This window comes from Aquarana catesbeiana, linkage group LG10, assembly GCF_042186555.1.
Source record: "Aquarana catesbeiana isolate 2022-GZ linkage group LG10, ASM4218655v1, whole genome shotgun sequence".
Taxonomy (NCBI): Eukaryota; Metazoa; Chordata; class Amphibia; order Anura; family Ranidae; genus Aquarana; species Aquarana catesbeiana.
The window spans coordinates 41,074,355-41,102,344 of record NC_133333.1 but is presented as its reverse complement, the minus strand read 5'-3'; the positions used below and the strand labels follow the sequence as shown (position 1 = coordinate 41,102,344).

The window sequence follows — 27,990 nt, the reverse complement described above, 5'->3', positions numbered from 1 at the left end:
AATTGTCAAAAACTGTCTCTTGTCATTTTTAACATTTTTGACACTTTTTTCGTGAAATGGTAGGGGTACTTATGTACCCCCTTACCATTTCACACAGGGGGGGGGCCGGGATCTGGGGGTCACCTTGTTAAAGGGGGCTTCCAGATTCCGATAAGCCCCCCGCCCGCAGACCCCCACAACCACCGGCCAGGGTTGTGGGGATGAGGCCCTTGTCCTCATCAACATGGGGACAAGGTGTTTTGGGGGGCTACCCCAAAGCACCCTCCCAATGTTGAGGGCATGTGGCCTGGTACGGTTCAGGAGGGAGGGGGGGCCGCACTCTCGTCCCCCCCCTCTTTTCCTGCGGCCTGCCAGGTTGCGTGCTCGGATAAGGGTCTGGTATGGATTTTTGGGGGGACCCCACGCCGTTTTTTTTTTTTTTTTGGCGCGGGGTTCCCCTTAAAATCCATACCAGACCTGAAGGGTCTGGTATGGAATTTAGGGGGACCCCCACGTCATTTTTTTTTTTTAATTTTGGTTCGGGGTTCCCCTTTGGGGAATTCCCATGCCGTTTTTATCAATGAACTTCTATGTGTATTGTCGGCAATGCAATAGCCGCGGGTAGTTTTAAATGAGTTTTTTCCTTCAAAATGTCATTTTGCTGTCAGACTGTTCTAAACACAGGAAACATGCGCCCCTTTACAGGCACACTATAGACACCCCCCAGGTACGAAATTTAAAGGGATATTACACTTTTATTGTTTGACTTTAAGCATTATTAAAATCACTGCTCCTGAAAAAACGGCCGTTTTTAAAACTTTTTTTTGCATTGATCCATGTCCCCTGGGGCAGGACCCAGGTCCCCAAACACTTTTTATGACAATAACTTGCATATAAGCCTTGAAAATTAGCACTTTTGATTATTCATGTTCGTGTCCCATAGACTTTAACGGTGTTCGCATGTTCGAACGAACTTTTTTCCTGTTCGCATGTTCTGGTGCGAACCGAACAGGGGGGTGTTCGGCTCATCCCTATTCATTACAAAATGAGTTAATTGATTTATATATGATACATGTGTGTACAGTCTCACACACTGTTAACCTGCAACAATTCCATAGAATAATGTCTGTTTCAAGCCCCTCTTTTATCTCAAAATAGTGGTAGAAAATAGACTGGCCACTGTGCTTAGTATCATAATGAAATCAGTTACAGGTTCAGGCAAAAATGATTATATTATTGTCTGTGAAATTCTAATCATAGTGCTCTGTTCATACACTTGTCTTGAGAGATAAAAACAATCCTAGAAGATGACTGGGTAAGCTAAGGAAGAAAAATGGAGTAGTTAACCAAAACAAGAAGACCTTCATGAAGACATTGTGGCAACGCTAGGGAAGATTCCTCTTCATACAGTAGCATAGAAGTTGGTAATGAGTGGTAGGTAACAAAGCTCCTAATACCTGGGCAAAAGACAGAATGTTTTAAACATCACGGGATGGTTTGAGACCCAGTGATTCCTGAACTGGGTTTGAGGTTATGTGCCTGGTGTTTTTTGCCCATCCCATCTTGTTTGTAGAACCGGGATGCTGTCTCTTTACAGAATATTTTTGTAACACTCTTGGGAATGTTTGTGTTTGTATTATTTTCCCATTTTCTGAAAAATGAAAATAAAGATTAAAAAAAAAAATCCAGAAAGATTTCTGCAACAATTTGTGAAACAGATACAACTACATTCTACAGTTAAAATGGCATACCAAAAAGAAAATAGAGTTATGTTGCCTCTGGAAGGTGGTAACAACACCTTTATGGGAAGTGCAGAATGTGGTGAGGGTAGCCTACCTTTAGACCAAGCATAACTAAATGGGGGACCACGGTCTAGTTCTAGACTGAGTCACTGTCCCATTCCGACCCATGGTCATGCCATTTATGAGCCACTTCTTTCTCCCTGGCCTCCACCTCTGGCATTCTCAAGTCAGAGCGGGAGGCAGGATACCAATGAAAGGAGAGCAGGAGGCCCAGCCACACTGGATGGAAGGTGGGAGCGGGAACTGCAAGAGGTAACTTTCCATGATTAACTAGCATGTAGATTGTTAGGACACCAGGCAGGCCTAGCAACCAACCATCAGTTTGTAAATATGAAAAGTTAGCCCCTGCAGCTCCCGCTTCTGCCCTCCATTCAGTGCTGCTGTACCTCCTGCTCTCCGCTCTGTGTAAGCTAGGAACCATGGGCAAGAGAACATGGCTATGAAGATGCATGGGGGGAAGTGATGTGTGTGTGGGGGTGGTGATTTAAAGGGGGGCAGTTGTGAATAGGGCAGAGTACATTATTGTGGGGTGGGGGAGATGGTGATATGAAAGGGAAGCAGTGCTGTGTGGGGGGGGGTGTAAAGGAGAGCAGTGCTGTGGGGGGGGTGATGTCAAGGATGGCAGCGCTGTGGGGGGTGATGCGAAGTAGGACAGTGCTGTGGGGGGCAACATAACGAGGTTGCAGTGCTGTAGAAAGGGTTGATGTAAAAAAGGGGCAGTGCTGTGGGGGGGGACGGGGTTGAAACCTTAATCCCTTTGAGAACTTGTGGTCAATCCTCAAAAGGTGGGTGCACAAAAATTCCCCACAAATTCTAGCAAACTCCAAGCATTGATTATGCAAAAATGGGCTGCCATCAGTCAGGATGTGGCCCAGAAGTTGATTGACAGCATGCCAGGGCAAATTGCAGAGGTCTTGAAAAAGAAGGGTCAACACTGCATATATTGACATATGCATATCTTAATGTAATTGTCAATAAAAGCCTTTGACACTTATGAAATGCTTGTAATTATACTTCAGTATACCATAGTAACATCCAACATAAAGATCTAAAAACTCTGAAGTAGCAGACTATGTGAAAATTTAATATTTGTGTAATTCTCAAAACTTTTGGCAACAGCTGTATATTTTGGGCGGTACTTCTGACAATAGGCTGACAGGGGATCATATTATATACAGTAAAGATAATAACTGGCAAGTAGTTATAAGTGTGCATTCATATATACTCAAATTACAGCAAATGTCCAGAATCACTGCGTAACAAATACCAGAACATGTACTATATAAGCGTTCAAACAATAAAAGTGCCAAGTGAAAAAACGGATAAAACGTCCTCCAAAAAATTGTCGGCCAGTGGATAAGTGTTCACCATCCATGCTCTTCACCAAGAAGCACTCCACAGCCTCTTACCAGAGTACCAGTGGCTCAATGTGTTTCATTGGCAGAGAACATCATGAGGGGATAGGAGCATGACACTCCTTCTTTGGATTATTGTAAAAGCTTTATTGATTGATTGGCACACTCTTGAGTCTAATCATCGATACCCCCATGTTCTGGTATTTGTTACACAGAGATTCTGGACATTTGCTGGAATTTGAGTATACTACTTACCAATTGTTATTTATCTAATATTCAGATAATTGTGAGTGCAGCTCCTGTCATATTGTAACACACTAAGCACAGAAAGTTTTTTTATATACAAAAATAATAATTGAGCTTATGACTCTACAAGGTAAATGACCAATCAGAGTAGATGAGAAAAACGATTTAAAATGTGATTTACTAACTTGCTTGTGATGATTGTAGCCATAATAGCACACTTGCAACAAAAATAACTGAATGCTGTCCATAATATGTTTTTATTTGCACTAACATTCAGGACAAGTGGTGTTCCCTTCTTGATCCATTCAGCACTGCTGACCCCAAATGCTTGTCCAGAAAATTTTAAATTCCTTGTAAATCTCTTGTACAAATCTTTTTTTCCTGAGGAAAGAAGCCAAGTGACATCCTCAGATCCTCAAAAGTGGTAATAACAAGTGGTAAAGCATAGAATCATATGACATACATTCCATTATTGTCTGGAGACTCCCTTAAAAGCATCAAAAGACATACATTTTCCATTGATAAGTATAATACTGCTTTTTGAAAGAATGAATGCAAAATAGCTAAAGTTTCAGGAAAGATCATATTGTTTAAACGCATATTTTTGCACGTGGGTGTGTTTTTGTGTATGCCTCATACAAAGCCCTAAAAAACAGCAAAATTTCAAATAACATGTTAAGACCTCAGCTTGGTAGGCTATTTGTGCATCCAGACCCTGTGGCATTAAGAAAAAAAAATTCTTAATATTTATTCAAAACAGACCACAGCCAATTTCATGGAACAGATTGTGGTTGTTCCGTGCTGTGTGTCTCTGTGTGCCAAATAAATAAATATGTTCTCATAAGGGCACAATGTCTTCTGACATAAATAGCCTGGTGAGTTGGCTCCTTATACCTAATACCAACAGGTGTGTGCGGGAAAAGTTTTTTCTTGGGGTTGTGTATGTGACCAAGTGTTGGCTTTTCACTACCAACAGAAAGAGAGGGACAAAGCAAAACAAAAAAAAAAGTCAAGACCAGGCCAAGTTCAAGGAAGACAACAATTTAGTTAATCTTATGCCCCGTACACACGGTCGGATTTTCCGATGGACAATGTCCGATCGGATCGTGTTGTCGGAAATTCCGACCGTGTGTGGGCGCCATTGGACATTTTCCATCGGATTTTCCGACACACAAAGTTAGACAGCAGGAGATAAAATTTTCTGACAACAAAATCCGATCGCGTCAATTCCGACCGTGTGTGGCCTGTTCCGACGTACAAAGTGCCACGCATGCTCAGAAGAAATTCCAACACGGGACAGCTCGTTCTGGTAAACTTAGCGTTCGCAATGGATACAGCACTTTCGTCACGCTGCAATGTTAAAAATGGTTTAATACAGCGCACTCTCTTCTTCTTTATAATGTGACAAGAATTAAGTAGTTTTGCTGCTCGTATTCACACACACTTCTCACAAACTTTTATTTGTGTTTTTTTAGTGGGATTCCCTGAATATATTGTTATTAGTTGTCACATCTGACAGTTTGATATTTTTTAATTTTTTTTTATTTTGGATTTTAAGCCTTTTTTTTTCTTTAATGTTTGGATTTTTTCCAAGGCTGATCTTTGTTCAATGTTATTTTTATTTTTACTCCAGAATATTTTTGGGTGTGTTTTGTGTGTCAAGTTACCCCAACACCATTGATATCTTTTATTATTTAATCTCAAGGAGATTGTTTGTTGTTGGTGTCCCTTGTTCATTTCACATTGTATATTTGAAATTTACCTGAATCCTCACAAACAAACTGTCCTTTTTGAAGTAAAACACATAGGAGAGTATAATTCAAAACAAAAATCCTTTATTAAGGGATCAGAACCAAACAAAGAGGAAGGCAACACTGGATCAACAGGAGAAATTAGCGAAGCCTGGGACCCCCACGGCAGACATCAATTCTTCAACATCAAAATTGGTGGCCTGAGGAGTCCATATGTAAGGGAGGGCAGTCTGGTCCGGGATTCACAGAGACTTGGATAGCAGCAGAAGACATGTGTGTCCGCAGGCTGTGGTACCACAAGAGGCTGCATTTTTTTGCCCAACAGACTGGATCCAGGATCCTCACTGTCTGGTCTTCCTTTCACGCTTCATTCCCGGCTGTGGCTGTGCAGTTGGAGATGTGGCAGGAGGAGGAGTAGGACCTGGAGGAGGAGTAGGACCTGCAGGAGGAGGAGGAGGACCATCCCAAAGCTGTGTGTGAGGTGTAATTTGGCCCCTCATACCTTTCTCCAGAGCCTCCGATATGAGGGCCTCACACATGGCTTTTTGGCCCTCCTCCATCCTCTGCATTTTATAGGCTATGAATGCAGCAATGTTCTCCTGCCTGGTGTGTGGTGCTCCCAGCACCTCTGTAGCCCTCCAAAAGAATGCTATAGCAGCCTCCTCTAGGGCACTCCTCCTACTGCCACTTTCTGTTTTCAGGGGGGGTGGAGGGACCTTGATATCAGCCAGCCGGCTCGGCCCGGCCACCTCCTGGCTGAGACTTCCCTGTGTATGAAAAAGGGACATAGTTTTAGTTTTTGCATCATCAATCACAATCCTTAATTAGTACTCCCAACTAACATATAGTTCACATCATTGATTGGACAAGCAGAAATACTTAGAGGAATGCTATACCTGGCTCAATCTGGGCTCCTCCACATGTGGCCTGGAAGGCCCAGGTTGGGCGTCAGAAGCCTCAGCTGGGGGGGAAGGAAGCGTGGAAGGAAGACTGGAGAGGGATGGCCTGGGTTCAGTCTGGCCTGCCAGAAAGTGCAGCCTGTCGTAGTACAACATCCTGGGGACATAGATGTCACCTGCTGCTCCGGATCTCTGCGAATCAAGGACTTTATTGTGCTCCCTCAGATATGTGCTCCTCAGGCCACCAATGAAAATCTTTAAATAAGTGATGTCTGCCGTGGGGATCACCTGCTTCACAATTTCACACAATTGCTCCAGTGCTGCCTTCCTCTTTGCTTGGTTCTTGTAATGGGGGTGTTTAATCTCCCACAGACAGGGCAGCTCCCTTAGCATCTCTATGAATACTGAAATGAAGTCATTATCTTTCATTAAGATATCCATGTTCACTGCAAGACACAACACAAGACAAAGCCTAATGTCACACAAAACTCTCCTAATCTTGTTACAATATAGGCCTCAATCTAGAAGCAGTATAGGCACAAGTTTGTCTCTTACCTTCGTTCTTACGATCGGCGCGTCCAATGCTCCTTCCTCCGCTCACAGATCAAACGTAATACGCAAGCGTGTTACACTTTATACACACTGCGCATGCGTGTAACTCCGCCCGCCCCTGACGTTCTTTCTAGTGTATTCCCCGCCCCTTTTCGTTCGGCGCAGTGGGGGAAGAGCATGATGGCGGACATACAGCAGGTGCGGGCTAATTGTAGCAACGAGGAGGAGGAGGAGGAAAGGGCGGATCCAGGCACGTCCCAATCCAGAAGGAGACGTTTTAAGGCCACAAATATGTCGTTTGGGGAGATGTTGGAGATGGTCGACATCATGAGGAAGTCCAACTATGACGGAAAATATGGGCCTTACCCCAACCCGAACATCCGAAAGGCCAAGATCATGGCGAAAGTGGTCAGGAGTCTAGAGCGGAATTTCGGGGTACGAAGGTCTAAAGATCAGCTCAGGAAGCGGTGGTCGGACCTGAAGTTGAGAGAGCCAGAGCAGTACCGAAAGATCCGGAGAGTGCTGCAAAAAAGTAAGTAGTTGTGCTGTGTTTCTATTCTTTCTGTCTTTATTACGTTCGTTCTGCTCCATATGCTTTTATTAGTTGTAACGTTTAAAAAGGTCAACTTTAATGTTCATGGGCACATTATTGGTTCGTATCAAACATTTTTCTTTCGGCCTCTAGAACACCATTGTTTAGGCCATATGCATTTTCACACATTTTTGGGGGCCTACTTGGATGCCAAATATTTGTTTGTGTAGATGGGTTTGTTACTAGAATGAAATGCAAACTAGATTGTGTGTAAGGAGAGGACACTGAGCAGCTGTTTTCACATCTGGACACTGGAGCACTAGTGTGGGACACAAGAACACCATTTTTATTAGGGGGGCCACACAGGTGCTCCAGTGTATACTATAGGGGGGTCTCCATCTGTGAAGCTTGTACCAAACAGGTAAAGTATTGCAGCTTGACAAAGGGCAATAAAAAATATACATCTTGGAACTCTGCTAAAATAGACAATTGTACCCCACTTCCGAGCAATGTTTCCTATTTCTAGTTCTGCCATCAAATATCTGTGTGCTAATTATACCATTTTTGTTTTACATAGGGGAGAAAAGACTCGGACACCCCTCATCCCAGGAGACCAGAGACCCCCCCCCTCTGGAAGAAGGGGAAATACCAACACAAGAAGAAGAGCAGGAGGAAGAAGAAGACGTGGTGGAGATTGGCACCACAACAGGTGAGTGTCTGCGACCACAGGCTCAGGTAAAAGAGATGGATGGTGGCAGATTTTTGAGACCTTTTTTTTTGTTCTTTATCTCTTTTTAGGTGATTGTGATCCAGAACGCTTTACATCTGAAAGTGCCCAGATACTGATCGGGGAGATCATGGGGTGTAATCTCCAATTGCAAAACATCCAGCAACAAATCAGTGATGTTATTAAAAAAAATAATAACATCATTGATGTTTTGGGGCGAATTTAAACCCCACAAAATCACCTGTTTTATCGTACCAAAATTTTTTCAATGTTTAGAAAAGCCAAATTTGGAGGATGCACACAGTGTGCCAACATGTGCTATCTGCCATCACGGGAGATCAATGGACGTGTTTTGGGGGTGCAACCCCTTCCTCAATTATAAAGTAGCGTTGAGGAAGGGCTTGCTCCCCCAAAACACGTCCCTTGATCCCCCCTGATGGCAGATAGCACATGTTGACATTCGTAAATTGGTGTGCATCTTCCAAATTTGGCTTTTCCAGGGGTGATTTCCCCCCATCTGAACGCTATATCAAACACAGTTCATAAATACTCATGTCTGATATAGCCTTCAGGTTTTACCATATGTGAACTTTGTAAGTTCAAGTTTTTTGGCTTTCTTGTTGGTTTTACACAGGCCTGTTTTATCTGAAATGCATATTTCGATTTTTGATAATGCTACTGCAAACATTGTTATACAACAAACATGTTGGTTTGTTTTAAAAACCTTTGGGAAATGCACATGTGATTGTGCAGGTATAAAAAAGTGCCTTACTCAAGAATGTGTGGATTATTGTCTCAACACTACAACACTTTTGGGGTGATGTCATTGCTGTTTTATGCAAAAATGGGGGTTATTTCCTAAGGCTCGATTCACACCTATGCATGTTGCTTTTGAGCGTTTTTGGAGGTTTTTTTTTCATGCTTGCCACGTTTTTGAGCAGCGTTTTTGCCGCGTTTTTGCCGCGTTTTTGCCGCGATTTGCGTTTTCTTTTTTTTTTTTTTTTTACAGTTTTTTTTTACAGTCTAAAAAAATAAATAATAAAAAAAAAAAAACCGGCAAAAACGCATCAAAAACGCATCAAAAACGCATCAAAAACGCTGCAAAAAAACGGTGCACTTGCGTTTTTGATGCTTGTCCATTGAAATCCATTACATGCAAAACGCTGCTTTTTGCATGAAAAAAAGTCCCCGACCCTTTCCAAAAATGCAGAGAAACAAAAAAGCATTGATGTGAACATGTTCCATAGGAACCCATGTTAAAAAATTCCCGTGCATTTCTGCAAAATGCAAAATGCATCAAAAAACGCGCTAGTGTGAATGGAGCCTTAGGGCAAATCCTCTTTGCACTACAAGTGCAGGTTCAGTGCAGTTGCAAGTGCACTTGTAGTGAAATGTGTTTTTGCATTTAGGAAGTACCAGCCAACACTGTTTTTTATAAGGTTACCCAATCACGACATTTTCTGCACTCAACACATTTCTGTCAGGGTCAGCTAAAAATATAAGTATAAAAAGTGCTGCGCAAATAAAAGTCCTTAAACAAATATACAAAGGATAAAAGTATAATGGCAGGATAAGGGGACAGGAACCACCGGTGACAGTATAGATATCTGGATGGTGACTTTTTCCCTCCACCGCTCTTAGATGGCCCCTCACCTCAGATATTCGACCTGAAACAGGTCACACCGCTTGTATGATTGAATGGATCAATCTGTATAATAAGTAATTACTCCTTCACCTCCCAGTACTCGGTATAATGGCAGATGATGAATATGAAATAAAAAGGCAAAACATAGTGTTCTCCGTGGCTACTTTATTTTAAATAATAAAAAGCTGCAATGCAATTTGTAACACTCACAGAATACCGGCACTCCGATCCGAGTGCCGGCCAGCAGGCTTGTGATCGTGTCAACAAGGGTCAGCTAAAACAAACACAAGCAGTAAATGTCCACAAAGAATTTCTTTTGGTTGTTTTTTATTTGAAAAAGGTGTCATAGATTGTCTGGCATATTGATAGCCCCCCTACCCACAAAGAACTCCAGGTAGCGTAACCGGACATCACGGGCATTCAGGGAGGGCAAGCCAGGACGGCCACTTTCAAGTGCCGTCAGTGTTGATGGATTAGGGATTCCGGCCTCAGGCCCAACTGAGCCAGCATAGTTGGCTGAATGTTTTCTTAAAAAATTATGGAGAACACAGCAGGCAAGTATTATATGGTTCAGTTTATACTCCGCCATATGGATGGGTGTCAGAAATAATCGGAACCGGTTGGCCAGGATTCCAAATGTGTTCTCCACCACTCTTCGGGCTCTGGCCAGCCGGTAATTAAAAACCCTCTGTTCCGGGGTGAGGGTCCTCATCGGGAATGGCCGCATCAGGTGGTCCCCCAGCGCAAATGCTTCATCAGCAACAAACACAAATGGGAGACCTTCAACATTGTCCTCTGGAGGTGTCAAGTCCAAGCTGCCATTCTGTAGACGCCTTTAGATCTCCGTCTGGGCGATCACTCCACCATCGGACATCTGGCCATTCTTCCCCACGTCCACATACAAGAACTCGTAATTAGCCGACACCACTGCCAACATCACTATACTATTAAACCCCTTGTAATTATAATAGTACGACCCCGAGTTGGGTGGTGGGACGATGTGGACGTGTTTCCCATCAATTGCCCCTCCACAGTTAGGAAAGTCCCACCGCTGGGCAAAGTGGGAGGCCACAGTCTGCCATTCCTGTGGCGTTGAAGGAAACTGTTGAGGAAAAAAAAATAAACATTACTATTTTTTCACAGAAACATGGCAAGCAGATTAGACACAAACATTATGGGGCAACCTCCAGATAGCATTTACTAAGGGGAATTTAACAACAACAAAGTATAAGGTACACCTATCATATCCCCCCCCCCCCTCTCATGGGCCATTTCTAACATTATAGGGGGGGGAACTCTTGGACAGGTAACCCTCTTCACTTCATTGAGAGATGAATGCCTAAATACAGGGTATTACTTGGAACAGCCCCTCCTTAGTTACACTATTGGCAGACCACTGGACAGGTAAGAAGTGTCATAATACAAAGATATAAATACACACTGTACACATCTGAGGACATTTGAACATTCTGCTATTACCTATCAAGATAATAATAGGATACAAAAACTTTAAACAGTACCATTGGAAAGTATACAGGCAGGCCCTTGCACTACATGCTTTGGGGAATTCATCCATAAATCTGACCAGTAAAGAGATGGGTATAGTGTGCATGGGTTTGGCAAAGTCAGCAGATAGATGATAGAGAATTGGGATCAGCTGACTTAGCAGTTGGGGGAGGAGGGTTAAAAAAAATTTGGGGACACCACAAAAAAAAGCCTCTGGCACTCTGCCTGAATTTAAATCAAAAATAACATTTCCAAACATTTTAGGGGGTGTTTGGGGTAAAGCACTACTATGGAGCTGATAAAATACATTGTTAAGTGACTACATGAGGTGAATATAGGGCCAGGAAAGACCATGCTGGGGAGGTTAGTGAAGGGCAAATATGTATGAAGGACATAAAATAATAATTACCTAAAAATCCAGCATGCATGAGAACAAAGGGGACATTCACAGCATATTACAATCATGGTAATTAGGGAATGAGGGAAGAAATACAATATATTATCAAACATTCAATACAATAAAATGTGATATAAAAGGATAAAAATCTTACCTTCATATACTCCTTCTGCAGGACCTGGATGATGGCAGAACAGGTCTCTGGGATAATGATCCCCAGAGCCTGGGGGGAGATGCCTGTCGAAAACTTCAAGTCCTGCAGACTTCTCCCTGTGGCCAAATACCGCAAGGTAGCGACCAACCTCTGCTCCGGAGTGATGGCTTGCCTCATGCAGGTATCCTGCCTGCTAATATAGGGGGTCAGCGAAGCCAACAAACGGTGAAACACGGGGTCCGTCATCCTGAGAAAGTTCCTGAAGTCATCAGGATTATTCTCACGGATCTCACGGAGCAAAGGCATATGAGAGAACTGGTCACGCTGAAGCAACCAATTCTTGGTCCATGAACTCCTCCCCACCCTGTTCATGGACTGGACTTGTGTCAAGGTCAGGACCCCAACACCAAGCCCCCACACAGCATGAACTCTACGAGGAGTACGCATACGAAACATGGCTAGAAAACGGTCGGCTGCTCAGAACGAAGTAACAGAACGCACTGAAGAACAGCAAGGCCTGTGAAGAGCGACCTGAAAAACAGCAACGAGCGGGCAAGATCGCACAGAAAACTCCGATACGAACTGACTGCACGCACTGAAGAGCAGATACAAACCCACAAGCACAAACTGAACGGCAGAAAACGATCTGAAAGCCACGAGTCTGAAAAAGCGCGAATCGTCTCTCACCAAACTTTTACTAACACGAGATTAGCAAAAGGAGCCCAAAGGGTGCCACGCTTGGTTCTGAACCGGCCTTTTCTAGTCTCGTCGTACGTGGTGTACGTCACCGCGTTCTTGGCGATCGGAAATTCCGACAACTTTGTGCGACCGTGTGTACGCAAAACAAGTTTGAGCCAACATCCGTCGGAAAAAATCCTAGGATTTTGTTGTCGGAATGTCCGAACAAAGTCCGACCGTGTGTACGGGGCATTACAGTGTATATTAAAACTGTTGGTAGGAGATAACATTTTTCTTTTGCTGATTTTTGGGATCAAAAGCTAACTAGAAATTATCAAAATTGGTAGAAATTTAATTAATATAGCTTTGTGTTTGGCCACCATAATTTGTGACAATTCTGAAAGCTTTAATTACATCTCTCTGCCATTCTTAGTTGACATTGGTTCTAGTTTGGGAGCAAAAGGTGTATCAAAAATGTGGTGTGACTTGATAAAAACCAAGATTATGCCAACTGAAAAGCCTTTAAAGCAACAAATCACTTGATACTGAAGTATAATTTTAAACCGCGAAAGGATTGACATCTTTGGAGGCAGAATACTGAGGTTGGAAGTTGATGGAAAGCTTCCAAAATTTCCACAAATCCCTAACTGTTTATCCAATATAAATGCTATTCATTACAAAATGAGTTAATTGATTTATATATGATACATGTGTGTACAGTCTCACACACTGTTAACCTGCAATAATTCCATAGAATAATATCTGTTTCAAGCCCCTCTTTTATCTCAAAATAGTGGCAGAAAATAGACTGGACACTGTGCTTAGTGTCATAATGAAATCAGTTACAGGTTCAGGCAAAAATGATTATATTATTGTCTGTGAAATTCTAATCATAGTGCTCTGTTCATACACTTGTCTTGAGAGATAAAAACAATCCTAGAAGATGACTGGGTAAGCTAAGGAAGAAAAATGGAGTAGTTAAAGCGGAGCTCCGCCGAAATTTATTTTTTTTTAAAAGTCAGCAGCTACAAATACTGCAGCTGCTGACTTTTAAAACATGGACACTTACCTGTCCAGGGCTCCCACGATGTCGGCACCCGAGGCTGAACCGTCTCTCGGTCCTCGGGTGTTGCCGCCTCCATCTTCGGTAAGGGAATCAGGAAGTGAAGGCTTCAGCGCAATACGGATGGTCCCTGCTGTCTCTGAGACCCGTGTGTTTCCCAGCAGACAGCGGGGAGGGAACAGGAAGTGGCGTAAATAACCCCAGATTCTGCGGCTATCTATGCCGGAAGTGGGTACAGATAACTGTAATATACAGGTATCTGCACCCCCCTGAAAGGTGCCAACTGTGACACCGGAGGGGGGGGGGAATCCGATGAGTGGAAGTTCCACTTTTGGAAGATGACTGTGTAAGCTAAGGAAGAAAAATGGAGTAGTTAACCAAAACCAGAAGACCTTCATGAAGACATTGTGGCAACGCTAGGGAAGATTCCCCTTCATACAGTAGCATAGAAGTTGGTAATGAATGGTAGGTCCCAAAGCTCCTAATACCTGAGCAAAAGACAGAACAGGTCACAGGACATGTTTCACTGTTTAAATATAATCCAGCGCCACTTTCCCCACTGGGAAACTATCCTTGGTTTACCCCAGGGGAAGGCTTGGCCTTATTTTTATGTCTTGGGGAGGAGCTCAAGAAATCTGTTGCTTCCACTTTATGACAGGTACTAACTTGAAATCCCTAGCAGAATGAGGAACGTCATCCTGGGGTGGTTGGAAGCATATCCAGCTCAAAAAAAATGTTTTAAACATCACAGGATGGTTTGAGACCCAGTGATTCCCGAACTGGGTTTGAGGTTATGTGCCTGGATAGAGATGACTCAACCCACTTACTCTCCAAATTGTATACATTTTCACTAGAGAAGCTAACCACTATGTCCCCCTATTACATTGAATGCAACATTTAACTAGTACATTATCTTACTTGTACATCAGAGTTAAAGTGGAAGTCCCGTTAAAATCTAACTAGGCTTAAACCTGCTCCCATGCCCACTCTAAGCCCTATAACAACTACCCTGAAAAGTAAAGATGTGTATACTTTCCTAATCTAAGGGTGCTCCATGCTCCACATGATTGGCTCCTAGCGCTGCCTTCTGGGGACAGGAAGGACAGTGGAAACTGAATGCCCTATCATAAGTCAATGGGTGACGTCACCGCCCAGGCTCTGAAGCTTTGGTCGCTGTTCTCTCCTCTCCACTGAAGCCGGGGAGATCACATGACCAGACTGAAGCACCTTTAGATTAGATAAGTATAAATATCTTTAACCACTTAACGACTTCCCTATAGCAGATTTACTGCTACAGGGCAGCTGTTCTGTGCATAATCACGTATATACAGTATACGTGATTCTGCACTACCGGGTAGGGGGCACACGTGTGGTTAACGCTGGTTAGGCACACCTTTGACCCTTTGATTGCCCTAGATGTTTAACCTCTTCCCAGCCAGTGTCATTAGTACAGTGACAGTGTACCTTTTTAGCATTGATCAATGTATTAGTGTCACTGGTTCCCACAAAGTGTCAAAAGTGTCAATTAGAGTCTGATTGTCCACTGCATAATCGCAGTCCCGCTATAAGCCGCTGATCACAGCCATTACTAGTATAAAAAAAAACATAATTAAAAACTCCAGTACACAGTACAGGCGGTCCCCTACTTACAAACATCCAACTTACAAACGACTCCTACTTACAAACGGAGGGAGACAACAAAAAGTGAGAGGAAATCTACCCATAGTAAGGGAAATTCTCTCCTGTAAGAGTTAATATGGGAAAAAGGTGTCTGCACTGATGCTTTATCACCAATCCTTGTTTCCCTAATAACCCAAAATTTCAAAATCCAATTGTCATTGGGACAGAAAGTGAGGTGAAATCTTCTGAACAGGGGCACAGACAGCAAAACAAAAGTTGCAGGGGTGATAACCCTTCCATATGCTATCCAAAAAGCTTAAAAATAGATTTTTTGGCTGGAGCTACACTTAAAAAATGTACCTGTTCCAACTTACAAACAGATTCAACTTAAAGTGGAATTCCACCCACTTTTACAACTCTTCAGCATTTCATTTTTTTTTCTCAGCACTTACTGTATATCTGCTGTATTCATTTTTCACTTCCTCTTCGCTGGCCGCGGCTCATCCCATCATTTCCTGTTTGCAATGCCTTCTTGGAAGGGGCGGCAACTTCCTCTGACACTGCCGTTGCTATGGAAACCTGACCTGAAACCTATTACACTGCTTGTGCTGCACTGAGCATGTGCGAGATCTGCAAGGATGAGATCCAGGAAGAAATACAGTCTGGCTTCAGATGCCCAGACTTAAGATGGCCATGGCCTGCTGTAAGTGTATAAAATAACAAACTACTGCTATAAACTAACAAAACAGACCTTAGTTTACAGACTAACTTTACTAGAATACATTAAGCTTGTGTATTATAGGGGTATTTTTATTTAAAAAGTATAATTTCGGCCGGAACACCACTTTAAGTACAAGCCTACAGTCCCTAACCTGTTTGTAACCCGGGGACCGCCTGTATATACCATAGTTTGTAGACACTATAACTATAACAAATCAATATATTGATTTTTTCTTTACCAAAAACATGTAGCAGAGTACATATTGGCCTAAATTTATTAACAAGTTAGATTTTTTAATTTTTTTTTTTTACTGCATATGTTTTATAGCAGAAAGTAAAAAAAAAATGAGTTTTTACTTCACATTTTTTTGTTTTTAGCGCAAACCACCAAAAGTGGGGGAAAAAAAATACATACATTTAATTTATGTACAGGGTTGCATGACTGCGCAACTGTCAGTTAAACTAACACAGTGCCGTATAGCAAAAAATGGCCTAGTCATAAAGGGGATGAATCTTCTGGAGGTCAAGTGGTTCATTTACAGCAGGAGTGTCCAAACTTTTTTCAAAGAGGGCCAGATTTGATGAAGTGAACATGCATGAGGGCCGACCATTTTGCCTGACATTCTTTGAACCATTAAAATTTGGTCTTATGCCCCGTACACATGGTCGGACATTGATCGGACATTCCGACAAGAAAATCTTAGGATTTTTTCCGACGGATGTTGGCTCAAACTTTTCTTGCATACACATGGTCACACAAAGTTGTCGGAAAATCCGATCATTCTGAACGCGCTGGCGTAAAACACGTACGTCGGGACTATAAAGGGGGCAGTAGCCAATAGCTTTCATCTCTTTATTTATTCTGAACATGCGTGGCACTTTGTGCGTCGGATTTGTGTACACACGATCAGAAATTCCGACAACGGATTTTGTTGTCGGAAAATTTTATAGCCTGCTCTCAAACTTTGTGTGTCGGAAAATCCGATGGAAAATGTGTGATGGAGCCTACACACGGTCGGAATTTCCGACAACAAGGTTCGTGTGTATGGGGCATAAGTGTGTCAGTTCGAGCACTAATACACTGCCCAACAAGAATTCTCTTGCCTTTGTGGCTGTGTGTGAGTAAAGAGATGAGCTTGGGTGTATTATTTGGATATACCGTATTTATTGGCGTATAACACGCACCTTCACTTCCACAGAGGGAAGTTTCAGGCAAAAAAATAACATTTTAAATAAAGAACTGTGAAGCAAAATAAGGGTCAGTGCCCATCTGCAGCCTCACAAGTGCCCATCTGCAGACCCACCACTGCCATGAATGTAGCCTCATCATTGCTAGGAATGCAGCACCCACCATTGCCAGGAATGCAGAACCCACCATTGCCAGGAATGCCCCACCATTGCCAGGAATGCAGCACCATTGCCAGGAATGCACCACCATTGCCAGGAATCCACCACCATTGCCATGAATGCAGCACCATTGCCAGGAATGCACTCATCATTGCCAGGAATGCACTCATCATTGCCAGGAATGCACCACTATTGCCAGGAATGCAGCACCATTGCCAGGAATGCACTCACCATTGCCAGGAATGCACTACCAATCCCAGGAATGTACCACCATTGCCAGGAATGCAGCACCATTGCCAGGAATGCACTCACCATTACCATTAATGCACTCACCATTGCCAGGAATGCAGCACCATTGCCAGGAATGCAGCACAATTGCCAGGAATGCACTACCATTGCCAGGAATGCACTCACCATTGCCAGGAATGCAGCACCATTGCCAGGAATGCACTCACCATTGCCAGGAATGCAGCGCCATTGCCAGGAACGCAGCACCATTGCCAGGAATGCAGCACCATTGCCAGGAATGCACTCAAGAGCGCCAAAGATTACCTACAGGAGAATCTCCTGTTTACACCGTGGCCTCTTTAATAGAAAGTCACGCCTCCTTTGATGGACAGAACAGTCATCCAATGGCAGCGACGGAGATGGGACTTCCTATTACAGAGGCCGCCTGTAAACAGGAAATTCTTCAGTGTGTGTAGGGAGCTCGTCCCGCCTCCTCCCTGTTCTCTCCTAGGCATATACATCTTTTGTGGCCCCGGCGCTGGGAGATCGTCGGGGGGCCACAAAAGATATATATGTCCAAATAACCAGGCGGGCCGTTCAAAACCGGAATGCGGGCCGGACTTTGGACATGCCTGATTTACAGGATAGTTAGTATAGAGCTTAGAATGGGGGAGGGAGCAGGTATAAGCTTACTTAGTTTTTGGCCAGACTTAAAGTGTAACTTAAAGTGTTACTAAACCCAGGACCTTGCATTCACTATATCTGGTCTCCCACAGTGCACAGAAATGCAATCATTTTAGTAAATATAAACTGCTAAATACCTTTTCTCATCAGCAGTATATAGCAGTCTTGTGACTTCTACCAATGTCTGGTTAAAACTTGTAGGATGAGTTTTCATAGTGCACTGGCTGCCCTATCAAGATTCAGGACCCCTGACCTTCTGTCTGGACAGTGCTGATTGGCCCTGTGCTGATCACCTGCACCCCCAAGAACAAAAAAAAAGACTCTCTAGAAATAAACCCCAAAATGAGCATGTGCAGACTGACTCCACTAACTGTCTTATCCGGACATGCAAGAAGAGGACGATCCGTGCATACAGGATCAAACCGTTTTCTTACACAATGCGGAGGATTAACCCTTTAGGTTCCACAGTGAGTATAACAAGAATGCTTTAGTGCATATACAGACTGATTTCACTGTTGTGGGTTTAGTAACACTTTAAATTAAAAAGAAACGTTTAATATATTGTAGCTTACCAGTCCTCTAATGTGGTGGCTGCATTTGTTTCCTTTTTTCAGGCTCATTTCCTTTTTATTTCCGCCTGGTAATTTTCAGCAGGTACAGGAAACAGCAGCTGATGTGGCCAGAAATCCAGCGGCCTTGTCACTTTCAGTGAGCTAATAAGAAAGCACAAATAGTCTTTCTGAGGTATTTACTCAAAATAAAATAAGTTATTATCTGTATCATATGCACAGAAAAATTGCCCACGGGACTTTAACGAGGCACAACCAACAAATAACATTTACAAAACTTATTTTATTATTAGAAAAGACAAAAACTACATACATTTAAAATCATCTTAGTACATAATTGTCAAACTTATCTATATATAGATCACCATCATTGAATACATCAAAGCTGAACTTCATAGGATGAATACTATGTACCAATTCTCTATGCGTTTCACAAGATAAAGACTCGCTTCCTCAGGAGAGGTACATATGGATGTCTAAAAATAGAGACAAGGTTGCTAAGGAGGAAAAAGGGGGAAAAGGGAGGAGAGGGGGAGGAAAAAAACCACACACACACATGCCAGCTAATTTTGTGTATCTTATCTGTACGAGTCAGTCTACATATACAGTAATAAATATGCCTCCTTTTTACTGTTATATGTTTCAAGAGTTAAAATACTAGGAGAGTTAGACCACTACTCTCACACAGTCCAACTCTCCAGTAGCCTGACACTCCCCCTGGACAAGGCTCCAATCAGCAATGCTCTGGCTCCCTGTTGTTCAGCACTGTTGATCGGAGCAGTGTTAAAGAGGGGCACTGAACCATGGGAGAGATGCCTTGTGTGTTAGAACAGCAATCCAACTCTTCTAATGCACTGAGCAAATAAAAAAAAGTTAAAAAAATGTGTATTGCTTACTGTATATGCAACCTGATTGCATTATAGTAATAAATTAAGAGGGTTTAATCGGCTTTAAAATCCCTGAAATTTTAAGACTTTTTATATGTTTATATGTTTTTTATATATACCCCTCATTATTTCTTTTTGTTTTGGGCAGGTAAAGAATCTTACTCCATATATAAACAATATGCACTGAACTTGCCTTGCAACAAAACTTTTCATGTATATTCAGGCCAGGGTGTTTATTTAAAACTTAATGCTGAATGTTGAGGTTACATTAGGTTGGAGTTCAGTGGGGGGTGTGGTTAGACACCAATGTGAGTGGGTGTGAGTGGGCGTGGGCCTGGTGCTCCTTCGTCCTGCTTTTTTATCCTAGAGGATAGACCGGACTGACCTGTGGAGTTGCTGAAGTCGGGACACCCATGAGCTGCGGAGGACGTGTCGTATTGGTTCCTGGAAATCATTGGCGTCGAAGAGGCTAGTGGCGTGGACACGGCCTATCCCGGAAGACTAGCAGTGGGTCCCCGGGAGCTGCATTCGCCTCTGTGGCTGCATGCAGGGAGAAGGAGGGGCCAGCGTGCTTTTGTCCGTGATTGGAGGACTCAGGGATTTCCCTATCCTTGAGATCCCCAGGCCGTGTGTGGCTGAGGAACTCCCAGCAGATTTCATCTGGGTGCCATTGCCCATCGCTGAGACCAGACTCTGCTCTCTCTAGGCTTGAGACTGACACTCATCTCCTCCAGCGTGTCATCTTCTGGGGAGTGCTGAGAATCCCAGGATTCATTTTTTTTGGCCTATATATTGGTTTGGTCCGGTTGGTGAAAACACCCATTCTAAAGAGACCTCATCCCAATGAACATTAGACCAGAAAGAGACGGGGAGGTAGAGGGTAAGAGCATTTTTGCGGTGTCTAACATATATTTATACACTTGACTTATTGTAGTTAAAAAATAATTTTTATTAACATAATATGTTAAAAAGAAAAGACAGACAATGCATACTCTAGGTAGGCAATATGAGATTATGAACATTTGGTGGTCAGCATCTTTTACAGGTGGGTAATAAATCACAGCAAGAGATATTGCACACTAGCCCGACATGTTTCGTTACTTTAGCTTCCTCAGGGGATGTGCAAGAGATTTATTAAATTGAGACCACTAGATAAACAAGAGAAAACAGAGTTATAACAACATTTTGAGAATCACTGTAAAGTTTATACATACAGAGTGTCAATATTGGTTATGAACCCAGTTGCCTATGAGGACTAGACACTTACCCCATGTGATGGTTACACCATTAAACCGCCTGGCCGGTCCCCTGACTTGGTCCCAAATACACCGAATCCGAGGGGGTCAATTTGGCAAGGTCATAGAGGACTGATAGGGAGACACTGAGGGACATTAAGGTTGCCATGAGGTTAAATTTTAGATTGAATATGTAGATGGTAAGTTAGTATGGAAGAGTAAAGGGGAATTAAAGGGACTAGTGGGAAGGGGCAAGTGGGGAAGGAGGGGAGGGAAAGGGAGGGAGGGGGGAGAGAGGGGGGGGAAGGGGGGGGGAGGAGGGGAAGGGAAAGGTGGAGAAGGAAAGTGGGGGAGGGGAATGTGCATCTCTCACTATAATCATAATATATACATTTATACTCACACTGAGTTCTATATTAGTTCGGTTATCTAAATGTCCATAAGGAACAATGGCAATTAGAGAGTTTTAATCAGACCTTATGTGAAGTTGGCTGCAGAGGCAAACTGGAAAATAATAATGGTAGGGGATTTTTCTTTAAAATACTTATTGTTTTAGGGGAAACCGAAAGGTGACAAATTTATTGAGATTTATTGATTTATTTATATGACCTTGCCAAATTGACCCCCTCGGATTCGGTGTATTTGGGGCCAAGTCAGGGGACCGGCCAGGCGGTTTAATGGTGTAACCATCGCATGGGGTAAGTGTCTAGTCCTTATAGGCAACTGGGTTCATAACCAATATTGACACTCTGTATGTATAAACTTCACAGTGATTCTCAAACTGTTGTTATAACTCTGTTTTCTCTTGTTTATCTAGTGGTCTCAATTTAATAAATCTTTTGCACATCCCCTGAGGAAGCTAAAGTAGCGAAACATGTCGGGCTAGTGTGCAATATCTCTTGCTGTGATTTTTTTTGGCCTGTCTTCCTGATTGCCTACACTTATACATCTTACAGCGGATCAAATAAGTGAAAACTCCTTTTTTTTCCCACTTTGTTTTGTTTACCGCAAGGAAAAGTGGTCTGGGGAGAACAACTTGTAATTGGAACTATGACTAGAAAAAGAGGGGATATATCACAGGATGCTGTTCTCTCTGGAGAAGAGGCGCTTGAGAGGGTATATGATTTCAATTTACAAATACCATACTGGTGACCCCACAATAGGGATAAAACGTTTTCGCGGAAGGAAGTTTAATAAGACACGTGGCCTCTCACTAAAATTAGAAGAAAAGAGGTTTAACCTCAAACTGCTTAGAGGGTTCTTTCCTGTAATGCCCTGTACACAAGATAGGATTTTCCGACAACAAAATCCATGTTTTTTTTCCAACGAATGTTGGCTCAAACTTGTCTTGCATACACACGGTCACACAAATCTTATTGGAAATTCCGAACATCAATGTACGACGAGCCGAGAAAAATGAAGTTCAACAGCCAGTGCGGCTCTTCTGCTTGATTCCCGAGCATGGAAATTTGTGCGTCGGACGTGTGTACACACGATCGGAATTTCCAACAAAGGATTTTGTTGTCGGAAAATTTGAGATCCAGATCTCAAATTTTGTGTGTCGGAAATTTCGATGGAAAATGTCCGATGGAGCCTACACATGGTCGGAATTTCCGACAAAAATCCGACCGTGTGTACAGGGCATTAGAGTGGCAAAGATGTGGAATTCCCTTCCACAGGCGGTGGTTTCAGTGGGGGGGACATCGATAGTTTCAGAAAACTATTAGATAAGCACCTGAACGACCGCAACATACAGGGATATACAATGTAATACTGACATATAATAACACACATAGGTTGGACTTGTGTCTTTTTTTCAACCTCATCTACTATATAACTGTGTAACTATGCTGCTAGCATGCATCCACAAAAACCTGAAAAAATTAAAAAGATAAAAGTAAGGAAGTGGCTAACAAGCTAGAACACTTTGCTCATAACCCAGTACAAAATACAGGAAAAGCACAACAACCTAGGACTTTTTTATCACCTGCACCTTCCATGACTCTTAAGGGGCTAAGTTTGCAGAGCAAATACTCTAAAGTGACTCCAATTGGATAAGGGGGGGAGGGGGGTTTCCAGTTTTACGGGAGTTGGGTTAAAACAAATAGAATTAATTGTGTGGCACAAAATGGAAAATATCGACTTGCAATGTACACTGGAAAATACCAGGGGGTGGAAATTTTTCAGTTAAAAATATAGTTAAAAATACACTGACACAGAGTAAAAAGTATAGTATTGAGACTGGGGTAAAGAAATTAGGCCCTCTTGTGTGGATAGATAGAGTTACACGTAGGGGTTGTTTGTTAGTCACAGGCACATTTATTTATTTTGTTATTTTTCTTGAATTAAGATGATTAGAAAGGTGACAATTTGTTCCTGGAACGTGAGGGGACTGTAGGAACCTCTAAAAAAAATGGCTTTAATTAAGACTGCCTCCATTGTTAAGGTAGCAGTGCTTTGCTTACAGGAGATACATTTGTCAAAAGACCCAACGCCCTGGTTAACCACTAGCCGACCAGCGTACGAAGATGTACATCGGCACAATGGCATGGCTGGGCAAATGGACGTACAGGTACGTCCCCTTTAAGTTGCGGCATTGTGGGAGGTGCACCCGCCGCGTACTCCGTGACTGTGCCCGCGGGTCCCGCGGAGTCGATGTTCGCCGGTGGCCTGCGATCGTGCAGAATGGGGAGATGCCTTTGTAAACAAGGCATTTCCCCATTCTGCCTAGTCACAAGACAGAGATTTACTGCTCCCTGTGATCAGGAGCAGTAATCGCTGTCATGTCAGTGGTAGCCCATCCCCCCCACAGTTAGAACACCTAGGACACACTTAACCCCTTGATCTCCCCCTAGTGTTTAACCCCTTCCCTGCCAGTGTCATTTACACAGTAATCAGTGCATTTTTATAGCACTGATCGCTATATAAATGACAATGGTCCCAAAATGATGTCAAAAGTGTCCGATGTGTCTGCCATATTGTCACAGTCAGGATAAAAATCGCAGATCATCGCCATTACTAATAAAAAAAATTAATAATAAAAATGCCATAAATCTTTCCCCTATTTTATACACGCTAAAACTTTTGTGCAAACCAATCAATATGCGCTTATTGCATTTTTTTTTACCAAAAATATGTAGAAGAATACATATCGGCCTAAACAGAGAAAAAAAAAATGTTATATATTTTTTGGGAAAATTTTTTATAGCAGACAGTAAAAAATATTGCTTTTTTTTTTCAAAATTTTTTTCAAAACTGTTTATAGCTCAAAAAATAAAAACCGCAGAGGTGATCAAATACCACCAAAAGAAAGCTCTATTTGTGGGAAAAAAGGACATCAATTTTGATTGGGAGCAACATTGCAAAACCGCGCAATTGTCAAGGGGATGCAGTGCCGTATCGCAAAAAGTGCTCTGGTCAGAAAGGGGGTAAATCCTTACGGGCTGAAGTGGTTAAAATGTAGAGGATTTCCCCATCAGTATCATTCTGTACATACCTCATACTCAAGAGGTACAAGTATTTTAATACACACCTCAGTGTCATTTGATTGTAGGCAGGTAAAGATAAATGGAGGAGGAAGATTCATACTTTTTGTCAGGTCACCTGTATCCAGGTGACAGATGCACCCCGTTGGGGTCAGGAGTGCACCGCTATGATAGTGGACCCTAAGGCTGACTGCTGCAGATGGAACTCGGGGTGGTTCAGGAAGGCAGGTCCCCTGGAGCACCAACACAGATCCCACAGTGAGTTAGAGCATAGATTCCCCAGGGCGCAGAGTCTAAGAGCCAGTTGGTGTTCACCAGAGCCTCTAGTGGTGAGGATGGACTGGGCTGCAACTGGCTCCAGGTCGCGGCTCCCAGGGTCTTCCAGCTCACACTCACGGTAGGCTACAAGAGGATGGAGAGGAAACAGCAGCCCAGGACAGCAAGGAATAGTAAGGAGGTAGCCAAATGTCGGGGCGACTAGCAGACAAGGAGAACACGCCAAAAGTCAGGATCACAGGCAAACAGGGATAGTCAAGAACACGCCAAAGGTCAGGGTCACAAGCAGACAGGAATAGTCGGGAACACGCCAAGATCGGTAACAGAGACAGAGACAAACTTAGAGCACACTGCAAACAGGAAGCCAAAAACACAATATTGCACGGCAAGGCAGGCTTGGAGAATACGGTGTTAAATAGTGGTTCCTGTTGAGTCTAGGGTGGAGCCATGCAGGTGTGAGAGCACAAGCCTCAAGGCTGATACACAGACCAGGTAAGAGACAGACAGGTCATGAATGTATTACTGCAAGGTCATGACACTTTTGTGTTGTACGCTGGCAGGATCGCTACTTGTACTTGTTAGAGGTAATTAAATACATACTGGAATTCAAAGCTGATAAACCAGGGATCCCTGTTCTGATAATGGGAGATTTTAATATGGTGATTAACACCATAAGTTATAAGTTTCCCCCAGGAAAAAGATTAGATCAGACTCTATATACATCGTTATTCAGGATATTTAAGGAAACAGGCCTGAGGGACATTTGGCGGGAACACCACCCAACAGCACAGATATTCTCATGCTATTCAGGTACAGATTCTACGCTCTCCAGGATAGATATGGCGGTGGCGAATGATGCTCTTACCCCACTGGTCACAGACATTAGATATGAAGGTAGAGGCTTGTCGGACCACTCCCCTTTAGTTCTGACATTAGGATTAGGAAAGCGTTGGGAGGGGAGAGAGTGGAAAGTTAACCCCTTCTGGCTGCAGTTAATTGCACCTAAAGAACATATGCTAACAAAACTTAGGGAATTTATAGACTATAATAGATCATCAGCAGCACAGGGGGTGGTATGTGATACCCTTAAAGCTTATTAAAGGGGAATCATAATTCAACAGATTTCTAGTACAAAGATGCGCACTAAGGATTGGGAGGTGGAAATAATGGGGAAAGTGACCGATACGGAAAAGCTATATGTTGAGGATCCATCGCCAGATAACTTAGCCAAATGGACTGAGGTACAGCAGTTATACCGGATACTATCCCTGAAGAAAGCTGAGAACAGAGAACATTCTGAGGCAAGCACAATATGAGGAAGGAGAAAGTACCGGGCACATGTTGGCCCTTCTGGCAAGATCTCAGGATTCTTCTGCATCCACCAGGGCTTTTTTCAGCGGGAACATGGGGGGAACGCAGTTCCGGCACCTCTTGGACTGACTGTATGTAATGGTAAGGGGTGCTATGGTGTGCTGCAGGGTATTGATGCTCACTGCTGGGGATCTATTTTTGCAAGGGGGTCTATTGTTGCTGGGGAGGTCTATTGTTGCTGGTAGGGAAATATTGTTGTGGTTGGTCCATTGTTGTTAGGGGGATCTGTTGTTGCTGGCTGCAGGGGATCTATTTTACTGCTTTTCTTGATACCATTACCAAATTCCATACAAATTATTTAGCACCTCAAAATGATACTTGGTTCTATATTGTCTAAAAGGGACGGTACTGGGAGGTGGGTAGGGGCAGAGAAAAGGGGTGACTCAGAAAGGGGGAGTTCCTGCACCTATTGTCTGAGAAAAAAAGCCCCGGCGATTACCATTTACATCTGTGTACGTGACTTAAGTATGCGTTCTCATTTGAGCACTTTAAAATGTATTTCTTATTTAAACTGTTCCTTTGGAGGTTTTTTTTTGATCAACTGCATTCCTATCATAAGGGATGAACAACAACTTTTGCGAAAGCATGGGTCATGACAGGTCCTCTTTATGGAGAGATCTAGGGTGTAATAAAATCCCTTTGAGAGTATGCAGTTAGGATGTCTGACAAGGCTCCATTATTTCTTAACTACTGCAAGTACCTACAGAGGTGGTGCAGTGGGTAAAGCGCTTGAAGTGTTAACGTTGGGTTGTGGTTTCGAATCCCCGCAGTCTACTATTTATGTTATGTGTGGTGCGATTACCATTTACATCCGTGTACGTGACTTAAGTATGCGTTCTCATTTGAGCACTTTAAAATGTATTTCTTATTTAAACTTTTCCTTTGCAGTTTTTTTTTGGATCATCTGCATTCCTATCATAAGGGATGAACAACTCTTGCGAAAGCATGGGCCATGACAGGTCCTCTTTATGGAGCGATCTAGGGTGTAATAAAATCCCTTTGAGAGTATACAGTTAGGATGTCTGACAAGGCCCAATTTTTTTTTAACTATTGTAAGCACTTATAGAGGTGGCGCAGTGGCTAAAGCACCGGCTGTGTTAATGTGGGGTTGTGAGTTCAAATCCCAGTACTGGCTTGATTAGATTCTGTAATTGGGTGAAGAAAATGATCTACCTGTCCAAGTATGAGGTTGATGATATGAGTGACATTGGTTGGCACCATAAGGGGACCTGTAACTTGGGGTGGGGGCCATAGGAAGTGACTGGTAAAAAGGGTGGGGAGATGGGAACTGATGGGGAAAGTGACTGGTAAAAAGGGGAAGCAAAGTCTCACAACTTCGTTGGGTAACTGCTGAACAGAGGAGTGAGCCATAAGCTGCAGGGGTAGAAGACTGCTGAAATGGGGTTTGGGAGACAAGGCACATCAGTGGGTGTGGGAGAGATCCATAAAGGAGTGCAGTGTAGGGGGATGCTGAAAATGGGTGGGGGGATGCTGAAAATGGGTGGGGGGATAGGGACTGGGGTGAAGGAACCTCAAGAGCACAAGGGAATGCTGAAAGTGGGGTGCAGTGGGCCAGGAAGAGCAAAGTGCTTGTGGAAAGACTGAGAAGGGGATTGGGGGTGCAGGAGTTCGACTGGGGAGGCTAGATAAGGGAATGCTGAAAGTGGGGCCAGGAAGAGCAAAGTGCTTGTGGAAAGACTGAGAAGGGGATTGGGGGTGCAGGAGTTCGACTGGGGAGGCTAGATAAGGGAATGCTGAAAGTGGGGCCAGGAAGAGCAAAGTGCTTGTGGAAAGACTGAGAAGGGGATTGGGGGGGGAAACATGGTTTCAAGTGGGGGGGTGTAGATAAGGGGAATGTTGAAAGTGGGGTGCAGAGGGTGAGAGATTGTGTCACTCATACATACATTAGTGTGGACTAGGGACAGCTCATACAGTTGAACACTGTCTATTTGATTGTGTTACTGCCAGTTTAGCGCCATTTACTTCTGTGTCCGTTAATGCCATATAGCTTTACTGCCAGTTTAACGCCATATAGTTCTGTGTGCCTTACTGCCAATTTAACGCCTTATCGTTTTGCGTGTGTTACTGCCAGTTTAAACACCATATTGTTTTATGTGCGTTACTGCCAGTTTAACGCCATATAGTTTTGCATGCGTTACTGCCAGTTTAACACCATATAGTTCTGTGTGCCTTACTGTCAGTTTAATGCTGTATCGGTTTGTGTGCGTTACTGCCAGTTTAACGCCATATAGTTTTGCAGGGTTACTGCCAGTTTAATGGCA

The 27,990-nt window shown here is 43.2% G+C and overlaps 1 long non-coding RNA gene across 1 annotated transcript in view; it reads right to left on the bottom strand.

The window, feature by feature from the left end:
- Nucleotides 1-1,114: 1,114 nt before the first annotated feature.
- The window catches only part of LOC141110620 (uncharacterized), a 69,195-nt gene continuing 42,319 nt past the window's right edge, over nt 1,115-27,990 (bottom strand). Inside the window, exons 2-4 of the long non-coding RNA XR_012236307.1 lie at nt 18,458-18,598; nt 3,568-3,763; nt 1,115-1,630 (exon numbers count right to left, since the gene is read on the bottom strand). This is a non-coding gene — a long non-coding RNA (uncharacterized lncRNA). The remainder of the gene's footprint in view (nt 1,631-3,567; nt 3,764-18,457; nt 18,599-27,990) is intronic.